Below are 17,124 nucleotides of genomic sequence, written 5' to 3' on the forward strand. Positions count from 1 at the left end.
TCTCTTTTGCTTCCTCTTTCTCTTCTAACAACTTTTTATCCATCGCTTCCATCTCTTTTTTTGCTTCATACATCTTCTCTATCATCTCAATTTTCATAGCTGAGGTAGCTTTTTGAACTTCCATCTCAACCCTTGTATCAAAATCTCCTTTTTAAGCCTGAGATCGTTTATATACGGGGCCATATACTAAGCTAGGAGATGCTCCTTTTCCTAGAGTTCAGATAATTCCATGAGTGTCTGATCCCATTACTTGGGAGTACATATCATTAGGAGCACTTCCAGGGACATTCAACTCAGGATACACCTCGGCAAGGTCATCCATTTGTTTCTTTTTGAAAGAAAGGTAAAGTACTGAGAAGTTTTAAAAAACAATTGTAATAGAAAGAAAGTACCTATATATTTTTAAAGAGTAAGAGTTTACCATAACTTCACCAACTATCTCATTTAGTGGTTGTTTATTCGCTCTAATGTGAGTTTTTTTGAACACCTCAATACGAGTTTGCTTTACACCATTATTCATCTTTGTCATCTATTTGAATAGTAAGAGATTGACATTAAATATTTACGATAAGTATTAGTTAATATGTAAATTATAGAAAATAAATAGTGATTACTTCGTACATCGTTTATAATTTGAGAATGACTTTTTCTCCCTGATGTGAGTGGCATAAGAGGACATGCACAATCTTGAATATATAAAAGAAATAGCCAAGAAAAAATATAAAAAAGCAGCATAGTTGAGTTTCACAAATTGCAATCAATTTCTATACAAGAACATTTTGTGCAGGTTGGCAAACTGGACATGTACAACAACATTATTTTTGCCAATTAGAAGAAAGGGACAAATCAGAAAGAACTTCTAGTTGTTCTACGATAAGAAGTATAATTAGGGAAAACCCAACTTTAATAATTTATGACAACTTCTATGAAATTCTCATTTAGTAGAGCAAATGCAGAAATAGAAATCTAGCACATACCTTTGCTTCTTTTGAGCTCCAATAATGAACTAATGAACGCCACTTATCTTCTTCAACTCTATCTGGACAATGAGCTAAACGCTTAATATCAGTGTTATATGGGTCATATCCAATGGTTTTTGCTTCATGCTTTGATTCTTTCCATTTAGATCCAAATGACATCATCAGTATGCGCTTCATGTCATCAGTTGCGTCAGTATTTTCCTGTACATATATTTAATACACAACTCATTTATAAAATAAAATGTAAAAACAAAAACATCTTAGTATATAGGTTTTGTGTATACTAAGAACCTTGATATGAGCCCATATTCTATCCTTGTACATACTAGGTACAAGCCTCAAATCTTTATGATTTAGTGGCAATAAGATGCGATTTTGTGCAAGCACACCAAGTTTTGAACTCAATCTAGTTCCTTCTGACCTAATAACTTGACCATGTTCATTCAATTCAATATGTAAATTTCCACCATCTATCCCCCATCCCGAGTGCATCATAGTGGTCCACCCCTAATTCGCTTAGATTGCTCTTCACTCTCATTAGAATCTATAAATAATCAAAGATAAAAAGAGGCAAATTTATTATTTATATAAAAATTATCTAACTACATTATACTATTAAAGGAAGAATAAATATCATGAGATTTAATACCTAGAAGATTTGTTGTATCATGTGATTCATCTCTTTCATTTTGTGGCCAATTTTGAGGCGGTTGAGGCATTGACATACTTCCGATTTGTTGTTTTTGTTGCTCAGAATCTATAAATAATCTAAGATAAAAAGAGGCATATTTTTTATATATATAAAAATTATCTAACTACTTTATACTATGAAAGGAAAAATAAATATCATGATATTTAATACCTGGAAGATTTTTTGTATCATGTGATTCATCTCTTTCATTTTGTGGCCAATTTTGGGGCGGTTGAGGCATTGACATACTTCCAATTTATTGTTTTTGTTGCTCGGAATCTATAAATAATCAAACATAAAAAGAGGCAAATTTATTATTTATATAAAAATTATCTAACTACATTATACTATGAAAGGAAGAATAAATATCATGATATTTAATACCTAAAAGATTTTTTGTATCATGTGATTCATCTCTTTCATTTTGTGGCCAATTTTGGGGCGGTTGAGGCATTGACATACTTCTGATTTGTTGTTTTTGTTGCTCCGAAGAATCATATAAAAGCTCACCTTGACTAGAGTTTCTTTGTCTTTTTCTTGCCATTTCAACGAACTTCCTCTGCAACTATGAATCCTACCAAATTTAAAGTAGTTCCTACTATATAAAAATATAAAATAATATCTAACTATCATGTCAAATAATAAGATATATAAACATATGAGAGTTTAACAGTTGAATGAAGAGTAAAAATATCAAAGTCATTATTGTTCGAAAATCAATTGTACTGAAATACTGATTATACTACTATAGTAACAAAAACTAAGATATGTTGTCATCTTTATCATATGCTTCATTTCTTTCCAAAGTTTCTGGGTCAATTTCTAATCCCGGTACTCCTTCTCTAACCCATTCAATGTCTTCTTTAGTTTCAAATATTGTGTCATCCAATTGTTGTTCAGGCCACAACTCCATGTGTCCTTCCTTATGCACAATTGTTGGTGTGTCATCACCTAAATCATAAAAAGCTCTTCGCTTAAGTTTAACAATAATTCACCACTCCTTTTCCATAGGATGATCGACATAAAACACTTGTTGAGCTTGAGAAACAAAGATGAATGGTTCATCTGATAACTGATGTCTTGTATAGAGTAAATGATTAAAATTCACAAGAGTAAATCCATAATTATCTTTCTCAATAAGCCCCTTGCTATTGTTCACCCATTTACATTTAAACAATACAAACTTGAGATTCTTGAAATAATATAACTCAATTATATCTGTGAGGATTCCATAAAAAGAAACCTCTGCCAATATGGGATTTTTATCTTTTGTGCTTGCATAACTTTGAGTGATAGCCTTTAACATAATACCACTATTTTGAGTTTTTCTCTTAACATCACGAGACTATGTTAAGTATCTAACTCCATCACATATATAGCCAGTCATTCTTTTTGCTTGAATTAATGGGCCAATAGTTAAAGTTTGAATATCCTCGGATATTTTTTCACCAGCCAAATGCATCTTTTCGACCTAGCATTCAAAAATAAAGATGTGATCTAAAAGTTATAATTACCTATATAGTAATATATGAGCAAATATTTTAGCTAGTTGATACTTACATGATTTCTAAATCATAGTTGAAATCTTTCATTATGAATTCCATCCACATTATGTCTTGATAGACGAGGATTTTCCTTCTTGATTTCTTTTATATGTTCACTACGGAAGTAAAACACATAACTATTTAATAAAAAAATGAAACAAAAGTATTTAATAATTAACTACTAAGTATAAATTATGATTTAATACTTACTCAGGATATGAAGTTTTGGAGGTAGAATTAAATAAAACATATATGTGGGCTTGAGAACGTGTAGTGTCATCAAGCTTAAATCCTTTCTCTCTACTTGATCGACGACCCTCTTGGTCTGTCGTTTCATTAGATAAAACATCATTTCTTAAATGTGGATTAGACTTAGTCTCCACGTCATCTAACTACCATGAGCAAAACGTCATTAACTCGTCTATCCAACCTCCCTCTGCAATAGCACCTTCTGGATAACGTCTATTGCTTACGTAGTTTTTAAGACAAAGAAAGAACCTAAAATAGAAAAGTTTTAGAATACAAATACAATTTCTTGCAAGTATGATAAAAAAATAACAAAATGATACCGTTCGATAAACCACATTGAGCGATATTGTGAAGGTCCTCCCAACATTGCTTCTTCAGCTAAATGGATAAGTAGATGTTCCATGATATCAAAGAAAGATGGAGGAAATATTCTCTCCAAATGACATAGAGTTATTGCAACTCGATCTTGGAGTTTTTCTAAGTCACCTATCTTCAGATCTTTTGAACAAATGCCCCTAAATAAATTACTTAATTCAATCAATGACTTAAGTACATTCACTGGCAGGAGATTCTGCAAGGCAATAGGAAGGAATTGTTGCATTAAAATATGGCAGTCATGACTCTTCAACCCATGCATTGTGCATTGCTTGAGATCAACACAACTTGAGATATTAGAAGCATATCCGTCTGGCACTTTCACATCGTTTAACACTTGTAAGAAGATGTCTTTTTGTGTGTTACTCAATGTGAAACATGCAGAAGGAAGATAATATTTTCCATTAGCCTTTTTCTTAGGATGCAAAGCTTTTCAGATCCCCATCTCTTGTAAATCTAAACGGGAGTTTAAATTATCTTTTCCTTTTCCATCAACATTCAAAAATGTCCAAAATATATTGTCAAAAGACATTCTTTTCAATATGCATCATATCAAGATTATGATGAATCATATTGTCTTTCCAGTATTCCAAGTCAAAAAATATGCTCTTTTTGTTCCATATATTTTGCACCACTTTATCAACATCAACCCATTTCCTTTTACGAGATTTGGCCAATAGATCTTTACCAAACTTGTTTTTAACATTATTCAATTGCTTAAGAATCTCAATTCCCGTCAACCGTTTAGGTGCTCCATATAAATCCACATGGCCATTGAATGCAACTCTATCTTTTCGAAACTTGTGTCCATGAGGTAACCATCGTCTATGAGACATGAAACAATATTTTCGCCCATTTTTCAATCTTGTATATTTAGTTTTGGTAAGACCACATGGATAAGCATATCTAGTTTTCACACCATATCTTGATAAGTTACCTAACTCTGGAAAATCACTAATTGTCCAAAGCAATGTTGCACGCATTTGAAACATGTGATTGTTTGATATGTCATAAGTTGCAACACCAACCCACAATTCTTTTAACTCATCAACTAAGGATTATAGATAGACATCAATATCATTACCTGGTGCACGAGTACCATCAATAATAGTTGATAATATCATATATGGTTGTTTCATGAAGTACCATGGTGGCAAATTATATGGAATCAAGATAACATGCCATGTGCTATGTGAGATAGACATAGACTTAAATGGACTAAAGCCATCTGAAGCCAATCCAAGTCTAACATTTCGAGGATCTCGAGCAAAATCTGTATGTGCTTCATCAAATTTCCTCCAAGCAATACTGTCAGCAGGATGTCGCATTACCCCATCTCTAGTGCAACCTTCAGCATGCCATCTCATTTGAGCAGATGTTTTAGCTGACATAAATAGTCTTCGAAGTTGTGGTATTAATGGAAAATACCTAAACACCTTTGATGGGATTTTTGATGTTTCTGAACTGGAATTAACTGATGCACCTTTGAACTGTTTGTATCGTGGAGCTTTGCAAAACTTACAAGACATTCTATCTTTCGTCTCATTCCAATAAATCATACAATCATTTGGACATGCATGTATCTCTTTATATTCAAGTCCTAAATCTTTAATAATCTTCTTTGAAGCATAAAAGGACTTGGGCAATGTTTCACCTTTTGGAAGCACATCTTTTAACAACTCTAATAGCATGAAAAATGATTTGTTACTCCATCCATTGAGAAACTTTAAGTGTAATAGATGAACAAGGAACGAAATTAGTGATTACTTGCTTCCAGGATATAACTCACATTTAGCTTCTTTTAGTAAGCGAAAGAATTATTCAATCTTCTTATCAAAACCCAGGTTATGTTGATTTGACCCATCAAACCCTTCAGCACTAGTGTTCATATCAACAAAAGATGTAGGAGGAATTCCAAATGCTTCATGTAGCATGTCTTGTATCTCATCACCTTTATCTAACTAATTGACCAATTTTGATGAAAATAGCTCCTCACCATGATAAATCCAACTAGTGTAACTAGTTAGAAATCCATCAACCACAATATGTTCAACAATCAAATCTTTTCGAACAAATTTCATATTACGACACTTTCGACATGGACCCAATATTGAAGATGCATCTGGCCTATCTAATGATGGAAAATGAAGAAACTCTTTGGCTCCATTCTCATATAAAGGATCAAGCCTATTCAATATATTTATCCAACTTTATCCATTAAGTATATAACCTATACATATAGCAAACAAGAATTATACCCTCATACTATTAAAGACTAATACCTCCATACTATTAAAGAAAACAACCAAACACATACTAACCTGCAAAGTCCACACAAAGAGTCCTGAAATTGATATCAATGTTCTTCCACTACGGTTGCTTTCTTTGTAATCTTCAAACTACAAATCAATAGTTAAATTTCAACAAATCAATATAATTTATGAAGGCTAGTCATGTGAAATTATCAGTACTTGAGGTAATATACTCACCTCAAGTAAATCAAGTAGTAAAAGAGAAGAGGAAGAGAGACAAAAAGGGAATCTAACGGAACAATGAAGACAAAGGTAATGGTACATCATTACAGGTTCTTCTCCAAGACTTGTACATGATGAATCTAAATTGCTGGATAAAAGAAGTCAACTAGGCAAAGTGACTAAGCTGACTTAACAAATAAGACGTCTTGCATTATATGTCGGAATTTACTTGGTTCTTGTTTTTTCAATATATAAACGACAAAGCTTTTAAAAACTGAAATGAAACAATTAATGTCATACCATAACTAGGTATCATTTTTCCTAGGTTTGTTGGGGGTACAATACTTACCTGCAATTATAGGTTTGTTGTTCATACAATAAACTGTTCATATGACTGTCAAACTAAAGCTTTCACATTCTTCCTAGGTTTGCTGAAGTCTAATATAGAATATGCCAGAACAGAGATTTACCAAGAAGAATAGCCAAATCAGCAGGAAGAACAGTGGCAAACTCAAAAAAAAGAAGAATAACAAAAATAATACAGACAATGAGGAGAGACCTAAGACACCTTAAGAACAAATGGATCAGGCAGATTCCCAGAAAACTCACAGTCATACAGGTAAAAATATTATTACTCTTTCTTCGTCAAAACAAATAATATTGTTACTCACAACTCTTGTATTGATCATGTTGAACCAGATCAGTTCAATAGTTCAGGTACAAGCAAAAATCATCATGAAGACAAGGTACCGACTTGGAAAACATAGGCCAAACTATAGGTGGGAAAGCTTGTGGGAATTGCGGTAGGTACCATTGTCATGCTTAACATACTAATAACAGGGTAATTAGATTCAACTATTGTTCTGTTTAAACTGTAGACAATAGCCATGTGGTGTTCATTTTTGCCTCTTGGAGTGTTCATCAAGTTTCTATTTCCCCTTTAATAATTCGACAGATCATGTATTTCTATGTAACTATATGAATGTCAATATTGCCATTTTTTGTAGAGAATTCCCAATTGAGAATGGGAAGGCATTGCAGTTTATTTACAACAACAAGCAGTTCAAGACAAAGGGAGGTTTGGCAGCTGGAACTGCAACTACCAAAGTATATTGTAATGCGCATTTCAAGAAGAAAATGAAAGCAATGCAAACCCCTTAGGAAAGATAACCATTAGCTTAATGGCATCCTAATATCTTACTCTTCGAATACCATTGAGAAAAGATAACCGTTCTTAAAGCATGTCTCTAGTACACATAACAACAAATGGAAAAGAACAGAATACCTTAATGTAATTTCTAAGTTATAAACATGAAAAGAAACTACTTGATAAACATGAATGTTTTTCAGTGAACTTCAACACTAGGTTCCTATTGATATGATTTCTATGTTAATCTAGTTCTAAATTTAATAGAATAGGCCAAAAATGATAATTTTTCTTGACACTAGTAAACTTATAGCCATTAATTAACACGAGAAGAAAAACAATTCGACACCAAGCTAATTCAAGGACCTATTCAAAACTGAATACATGAAGAGTATACAAACTATAAAGGAAGTAGACTTATATGGTACCAAAAATCTCTACAACGTCGAGTTTTAGAACACTGAATCTAAATCCGCGATATCAACGAGAAACAGATTTTTGGCATATAACAAAAAACAACTATAGCTATTAATTTGGACAGAGAACTAAAGAAAAAAAAGATAATATTAATGTAGAAGTAAGATGAGCAGTAAAGATTAAACACATGCTCGACAAGTGAGTAGTTCTTTTTCTGATATTGTTAGCTTCCTTAACCCTTTACATGTTGATGCTAACGGTAGCCATCAAGATCACAACACGTGAAAATTAATATCCAGAACCAAAAGAAAACATGAAATGTTTAAAAATAATACGAAAAGAGAGGAGTCGAGAAGAACAGTTTCTGAACTCCAGTGGTTTTTCTTTCTTTGCTTTTCACATGCAAAGGCTGCTTATGGTAGAGCATCCAAAATTTTAACCAGTACGTTAGGATTACCTGTGGATGAAGATGGCTACCATGAATTTCTTTGCTTGAGCAATGTGTTGAGGGCCTGAGGCGATATAGACTTTAAGTAGGATTAAGGTTTTTTTTTTTAAAAAAAAAAAGTTTCTTATTACTAATAGGAGGGAAAATTTTATCGTACTAGAAAAATTAATGAAAAATTAGAGGGAAAAGTTAATAAATTTTCTTTTACTTTAATAAACTTAAAATAAAAATTTTATTTTTAAGCCAATTATTTCAACTTAAACTAGAAACTTTCACTTAGAAGGTGGAAAAAATCTATAAAATCCAATCAATACAACTCAAACTATAAACTTGCTCTAGGACTACATAAAATCCCCTTTCTTCCACTCAAACTTATGATCATGGGCTCACACTAAGCTATATATATAGGATGGCAATATTGAGCAGTAACATCAAATAAATGACTAAGATAAAGAACATATTGAAATCAGGATAGAGATTTTTATATTTAGACAAAGATAGGAGGGGGCTTATTATCAACTTAATACCACAATTAATAAGCACAATTAAGCTTCATATCCATGCTCAACTAGATCACTGTAACATGCAAAATATACTACATATGCAGTACAAATGATAATCACGAAGAACAGGATTCATATAGGGAAAGAAACTACACATGTTTAATACTAAATTGGACACACATATAAGAAAATATTAACATAAGGAATCTGATATAATACGAAACATGTCAAAGGCTTCATTACAACACCATCAATAATACTATAGAAGTGAACTGCCAACACTCTCATACTCTAAAAAAATAATGAGCAACGTATGACAACAGAGGACATGTATAAGACATTTCTCTCCTAAAACAAGACACAAACAGTTGTTTGAACATTCTTTAAAGAATACAAACTCAAAATTCAACTTCTATTCAAAATCTGTTGAATGTGCAACTGCATAACTCATTCGGCACCCTCCAAACACATAACGAAAGAATGAATACTATTTCAACAATATAAGAACAGAACAATATCATGATGAACCAGTGAAACAAGCTAAAACAAGGCATAGTGACCATGAATTATGAAGACTACAAACAGAGAAATAATTTAAAAATAGACACTAAGTGATATTAGAAACGAAACCTACACTACCAATTTCAATGAAAATAAGATGAAGATTAAGAAAAAAAGTTAGACTTAAACACATCATGTAAGAGAATCTTAGAACCAATCAAAGAACACATCATTATCAAACATTTAGTGCAAACTGAATCAATAAAAGAGCTAAGAGTGCTTTACCTCGTTATGAGCAACGACTGAGATAATGACGAGCTGAAATAAGCTATTCCACCACAACCGACTTCACTGGTGACCTTGAACGCAAATGAACCTTGGCTAGTGATGGACGGAAAGAACGAAACTAACACCATGGCTTGCGCTAACGAACAATGACAACAAGTATAACCTTCTTCCTGAGATCTGGCATACCCTTCTTCACAGTAGCCATTACCATATCTCCAACACAAGCTGATGGCAACCTGTTAAGCCTTCCCTTGATGCTTTTCACGGAAATGATGTACATGTTCTTCGCACCAGTGTTATCGACACAGTTCACCGTCGCCACCACTGGCAGACCCAGTGACATTCTGAACTTGCTCCCGGTGAAACCTCATCGTGCTCGTTTCAACATCCCCTACGGTGTTGTTCTTCATGATCCCAAAAAATCTAAAGCCCTATAGTCGAGATTGAGAGAGATGACAGCTAGAAAAGGAAAGAAGCAGGGCAGTGGTGAGAGTACGCAACTAATCAGAGTTCAACCAAAGAGAAATAAAGCTATATCTCATTAATGATGAAGGCCTTTATTTGGAATATTAGATCAGTGAAGTCACAACAAGTTTTTCAAAGGGTTCAAATGTTGCATAAGGTTCACCACTTCGCTTTTGTTGCATTAATTGAGCCTTTTCAGCATGTTAGATAAATCAATAAATGCAGGAGAAGATTAAAAATGCCACGAGCCAATTCAAATTACAATGGAGATATATGGATCTTTACTAATCATGACTTTGACATCACTATTGTCAAAGATATTGAACAACAACTCACTTTGAGTTTGAAGCATCAAACTCAGCCCCAGAGCTTTAATGTTACAATTGTATATGCTAAGTGTGATGCTAAGCAGAGGTTGAACTTGTGGGAGGATCTATATCAGGTTGTAGATGGTATTGATAGGCCTTGGTTTAATGGGGGTGATTTTACTATAGTTTTAAACGAGGAAGAAAAGATAGGAGGGTTACCCGTCTTAGATGCTTCCAAGGGTAATCCTGGTCCTAGTTCTGCTGCTTTTTGTGTGAGAGATCATAATGGTAATCTAGTCGGGGCTAAGGGTGTGAAGTTGGTTGATTCTTCTAACTTGAAGGCAGAGGCAATTGCAATTAGAGAGGGTCTGCATTACTGTTTAGACAAACATTTTCAACAAATTATTATTGAGACTGACTCTTTGTCAATGGTTAATATTCTTAATGGAGAGTGGGAGTCACCTTGGAGTGTGACAATGGAGGTCAACTCCATCAATAGAATAAAAAATTATATATCAGTAAGAGTACAACACTCCTTCAGGGAGGGAAATACTCTTGCTGATTTTTTTGCTAACGTAGTTTTTGTTTTTGCAGGTAATTATGAGTTCAATTCTTTCCATGAAGTCCCAAAAACAGCCAATAAGATAATAAATTTAGAAAATTGTACCACTCCATACATAAGAATCAACCAGAAAGATTCCTCAGGTACTAATTAGATTATCTAGTTATCAAGTACTACACAACAATAAGATATACAAGTATCGATAAGAATGAAGGAATATAAAATTGATGCATAACTTTAGCAAACTTTTAAAGTCTGAAGCTATTTCGCTAACCAACCGTACCATGCACCTGTCGAGAGCATATGGGTGTCCAAAGTGGTACGAAATCAAGACTCCGAAGTTCTTAGTGGTGTATTCGATTATTGATAGCTCTTATGTGCGTCCTCTACAGATCCAATCCAAAATTTTTGCAAACCCATAAATCGTGTAAGCAAAAATGAGTTAGTTTTCCAATTCAAAGTTCTAAATTTAGATGGTGGTATTAATCTCTTTGTGGGACTCAACCCATCAATGATTAGACTAGAGAAAGGGAGTTCTAGTTCATATATAATGTTTTTCAAGTCGTACCTAGAGTATTTTATAGCAGCACACAAGAGCATCATTTTCTCAAATTGGGAGGTCTCCATAGATTCCGATCTCCGAAGTCAAGTTTGAGTGTGGAAGCAGCTGAAATGATGGAGATACGACATTGGGAAGTTGATATCCGGCGAGCGACTGGTGCTTGGAGATCATCAGTGGCGGTGGCATAGAGATGGAAGAAGATGAATTTCTATGTCCTTCTTTGGTTGCCCAATTTGGTTTTGCCTTTCTCTTTCAACTTTTTTTTAAAAAAATTTTGTTTTGATGATATATTTTCTTTTTGATTTAAATAAATGAGGTTTAAAGGGCCTCACTTTTAATTAAAAAAGAAGAAGGAAGAAGTGTGATTTTTTTATTTTTAAATGGGGTAGTTTCTTTTTTATTTTTTCTAAATTTATTTTAAATTAATAATATAAAAAAAATTAAAACTGATTATCAAAACAATTTATAAAATAATTTAAAAATTGTGGATCTTCATACTTTAAATAGGGTTGTTTTTTTTTTCATTTTTAAATTATATTAAATTATATCCATATGAAAAACCTTATTTAATAATATAAAGAAAAAACTTCCAATCCAAAAAAAATAAATTAAAAGAACCCACAACCATTAAATAATCAATTTAAAATTTGAATTTAAAATACTAACTAATCTTATCCCTAAAAAAACGTTCAAACTTACATTTTAAAATACCAATAGTATTTTATTTGAATTAGTTTTGATTGTTTTTTAGAAAAATCAAAATATTACGAAACGGAATCGACAAATTATAAACATATTTTTTTATAAATATATAACATAATATATAATCATAAGGAATAATTCTAAACATCTTACGTATGTTTTTATGATAAAATTTATTTTTTTTAAAATTATTTTATAAAAAACAAAAAAAATTCAAATAAAAAATATTTCAAACATGTATGTATTCCTTGTTTCTTTCACTAATCTTCTTTGTTTGTGCAGTGCAATCATCAATCAGATTCCAACATCACGTATAATACTTGATTAATTAAATAAAAGTATGACAAGAAATAAATAGAGTTGTGAAAGCAAGAAACTAAAATTTTATTTATATTAAAAGATGAGTAATAGAAGGACATAAGTGAACAAATATTTTTAAAAAAACACACACATGACAAAATGTTAACACAATAACGCTACATATGAACAAGAAAATTTAAAAGTAGTAAATAAAAATTTCAATGTAAGCCGATAAATGTTTAAATTTGATATAAGATATTGTTTAGAAATATGAAAAATATCATACTTATACTAATAAGATCACATAATTGATATCATACTATATATAATGGAAAAAATTATAAAACAATAATCAATGAGAAGCTCTCAAGCAATATTTTAAAATTAAAATAAAATACAAAATTTTCATGTGGATATTTTAGTTTTAAAGGTAATACTCAAATTATTATATCTAAGAGAATAAATTCAGAATCACAATTTAGTAATGATATTATTTGAATTACAAATGAAATACAAAATGAAAAAAGTTTTACTAGAAACCAGATACCAAATACCAAATACCTAACTAAAATTTAAAATTTTGATATTTGTATCTACTTTTAACTACCAATTTCGAGTTATTGAATTCAAAATTTAGAAATCTCGAACCTCCACCCTAACACTGATTATACAATATAGCTTGCCAAAAGTTAGGATTGGCAAAATTAAGCCCATTCGCCAAACCCGTTTAAGTTTGGATGGGTTATTGATCTGCTTATTTATTAGGTTAAGTCATTTCAATCCATTAAAATTTAGGTGATATGTAACAAATATTGACTCAACAGAAATCTTGTCAAAATATTCTTAAAGAACTTTTTTAAAAATTGGGAAAAGACATAAAATCCCCCCTGAACTTGGCACAAAAACTTACTTTAGTACTTAAACAACACGGGTGTTTATATACCCCCTTAAATTGTTGAATAGTGAAGAAGAAGAAAAGAAAGTATTGAAGGTTGGAATAATGGTGAACAACAAGGAAGAAGAAAGAGACGGGGTGGGGATGGGGGTGGGGGTATGCATTATAAATTAATCAATTGATATAATTAATTTTAAAAATTGTTTAAGAAAAAATAGTGAATAAGTAAAAAAGAAATATAGATTAATGACATGGTGCCTACATGGCTGTGATGTGGCACTTACGTGGCTATGATGTGGCGGGTGAAAGTGGTGTTATAGTCTCAGGGTGGAAAAAAAATCACTTGAAAGATCTTAAGGGGGTATTTAAACGCCCGTGTAGTTTAAGTACTAAAGTAAGTTATCCGACCAAGTTCAGGGGTTTTTTTATGTATTTTCTCTTAAAAATTTGATATGTTATATATAGCCATTATACAGAAAAATAATAATTTTATTAGGTACTAAAATATTGTAAAAAGAACAATAAAAGAAGTAAAACATAGTACAATTTGGGTTGGATTGAGTTTTGACCCGTTCTATAACTCATTAACGGACTTGACTCAAGCAAATTTGAATTGGGTTGGGTCTTGACCCGTTTGTTATCTTTACCCATTAAAAGATTCTATAATTGGGACTCGCCTGTACAACCTTAATTATTTGTTGTTTTTATGATAAATATATTTTTCTATTAAAAAATTACATTTTATAAATACAATTTTTTTAATTTATGATTATATCATAAGTTGAATTTATTCGCGCAATTATTATGTTTATTTATATTTTGATATCTCTTAAAATGTTCACTTTACTACTAAATTACATAATTTCATTAGTTTTTTTATTACTCACTTAATAATTATATTTGATCGATAATTAAAATGTGGATAAATTTAATAATAAATTTTCTTTTACTTTAATAAACTTAAAATGAAAGTTTTATTTTTAATCTAAATAAGATGAAAGTTTTATTTTTAAACTAGATAAGATGAAAGTTTTATTTTTAAGCATAAATAAGATGAAAATCTTACTTTTAAGCTAAATAAGATGAACATTTTATTTTAAAGCTAAATAAGATGAAAGTTTAATTTTTAAGTTAAATAAGATGAAAGTTTAATTTTTAAAACATACGGCACAATGATGGAAATGCACACACAAAAATATTTAAGCTAAATAAAATGAAAATTTGGGAAATTTGAGATATTTGCCAAAAATATTTATCAACTAATGACAAATTGTATGGACAAATGCTATTTACAAATTTTTTTCCCAAATATTACTTGGGAAATCTATGGCCAAATTTTCCCCCAAATATTTATAAGTGTGCCCTATAAATACTCATTAAAAAATAAGCTAAACTAACGAGTTCCCTCCAATAACTCTTTGCCTGAATTTCACAAAATAAGAGTACTACCATATTTTTGGATAATATAATAAGCTCCCCATATATTTTCTATTTCCCCCCAATTTCTAAGAAAACAAAAGCCCTAAATTTCATTCAAAGGTTTATTCTCAATCAGTTTAGCTAAGTCGCTTATTCTCAATTCTCCATTCTTATGCGTTTATCTGACTTATGACTTGGAAATTTCATCCATGGTAAACTTAGGTCTCCTTTTTTGGTGGAAAAAAGTGTTGGGACTTTTGATGTTTTTAGGAAATGGAGATAAAACAAGGTTTCTTCTCAACCTTTGAGGAAGGGTGGTGCGGGTTATCGTCAGGTAGGTCAGGAGCGATGAGTCCGTTGAGAAGTGGGTCACCCATCACCTCTTTGCTTCGGAGGAAGAACATCTGGCTTCATTGACTCTGTTTCAGGTACGGTACTTTCAATATTTCTCACAAATTTGGGCAATTTCTGAAAGTTTTTCTCCTTCATAACCTTTTCTGATTATATTTGTGTGAAAGAGGAGTTGTCATCTTTTCCCTGTTATTTGTAGTGAGATCACGTAGTTTGGAATGTTTGGAATCAAAATTGTGCAAAGGGATGGAAAGTCCGTATAACATAGTCCAAATATTCAAGAAGCAAGTAGAGGAATTGTAAATAAACACTAACCTTGGAGTCATAGTTTTTGTTAAAGGCTTGGAGGTTTTCTTCAATTTTCTCTAAATGATCTGCAAGATATCGGAAGTACAAGTTTCTTTACGATCATGATTATCAGATACATGTTTTTCATTTTCCATATATGGTAAGCCACAACTTCTCCATTTCCATGCTCCATCGTCCAAGAACCTTAGATACACTTTTCCATCTGAACCTATTAAGAGCAAATGAGCTCCTGTGAAGCATGGTCCCGGTGAACAAACAAGAATGACACTTAGATCTGGTGTTCCGTATTCTATCCAATTCCATTCGTTGGACACATTCCAATTAAATTCAACTAGTCCACCATCTGTTGAAAGCATGAAAAGAGAACCTTGCAGTGACAATGAAGATAACCTCATTGCAGTTCCAGGAGATCTTGATAGAACCAAATATTGAGATTGGTAATGCTCATGCCATAGTTCAATAACTTTGTTATACTGGTATAAGAGTCCGTTCCTTCCAATGACAAACACCACGTTCTCTCGGAGCAGTTCTTAGTCAACAATGCTTGCAATCTTCGTACTGGCTGGATACCAACAATCTTTCCATTTGAACTTTCTCAGTGCAACCTAAGAAACAGGTTATGAGACTTTAGCCTTCATTTTATCAATATTCAGGCTGGAAGCTTAGAAATTTCAGGATATATAAGCTTAGTGCCACTCATTTTAGCCTTCATTTTATTAGGCTGAAAGCATTCTTCGTATAGTCACCTTTGAACCTCTAAACTAGAAAAGTGGACATAGTATATGTTTCCAGTTATGGTTACCTTTTGATCCACTTCATTGCCTTGTAACTTTACAGGAAGCTGGCGTGGACTGGATCATTCATCTTGATACTGATGAGCTAATGCATCCAATTGGAAGCCTGGAACTAGTGAGTATTCTTTACAGAGACTTCTGGCAGATATACCTGAAGATGTTGACATGGTCATATTTCCTAACTATGTAAGTCATTGAGATTGCTCTAGGTTGTCTTCTAACTCTGTCTAAGCATGTAATTACATGCACGAATAGTCAAAAAGCATGCATTTGTTTCATTTTCATATTCTGCTGTCTTTTTTCTTATTAATATCTTTTTTGATGATGACAAATATTTCAGGAGAGCAGTGTTGAGAGCGATGATGTGAAGGAACCTTTTAGTGAAGTAAGATATCTTTTCACTGTATCCTTTTTTCTTATCTTTCAAGTTCTAGTGTTAAATTCAATGGTTTGGCTAGGAATAGGTTTACATTTTCTTGAAATAAATTTGGATAATTCTATTACCTAATACTTGAGAATGGAGCAACACCTAGTAGTGAAAGAGTCATCTCTTTCCAGACGAATGAAAAAGAAGGTTGCGTTGGAGTTAGACACTGTGGAGGCAAGAAACTAAAATTGTACCTTCCAAATATAAGTAGCTTGAGTGTTAGACCTTACTCTTTGTTTGTAGCAGCCAGAATTTCTTCGAGAAAGTTTGCGTAGTCTGTAATTTGTTTTAATTATGTAACTAAAGTTCTTTTAGACTGTTTACTAGTAATACATCTATATCATGTGGTAGGTCTCGATGTTTAAGAAGAATTATAACCATCTCACAAAAGAAATGTACTTTGAAAACTACAA

At 32.1% G+C, this 17,124-nt stretch overlaps 1 long non-coding RNA gene across 1 annotated transcript; it reads right to left on the reverse strand.

Annotated features, from left to right (window-relative positions):
* Positions 1-1,606: 1,606 nt before the first annotated feature.
* On the reverse strand, positions 1,607-2,217 carry LOC125876762 (uncharacterized). Its single transcript, XR_007447536.1, has 3 exons — positions 2,056-2,217; positions 1,843-1,950; positions 1,607-1,737 (listed from the first exon to the last, which is right to left on the reverse strand). It is a non-coding gene; the product is annotated as an uncharacterized LOC125876762 (long non-coding RNA).
* Positions 2,218-17,124: the final 14,907 nt, after the last annotated feature.

Source organism: Solanum stenotomum, chromosome 9, assembly GCF_019186545.1.
Source record: "Solanum stenotomum isolate F172 chromosome 9, ASM1918654v1, whole genome shotgun sequence".
NCBI lineage: Eukaryota > Viridiplantae > Streptophyta > Magnoliopsida > Solanales > Solanaceae > Solanum > Solanum stenotomum.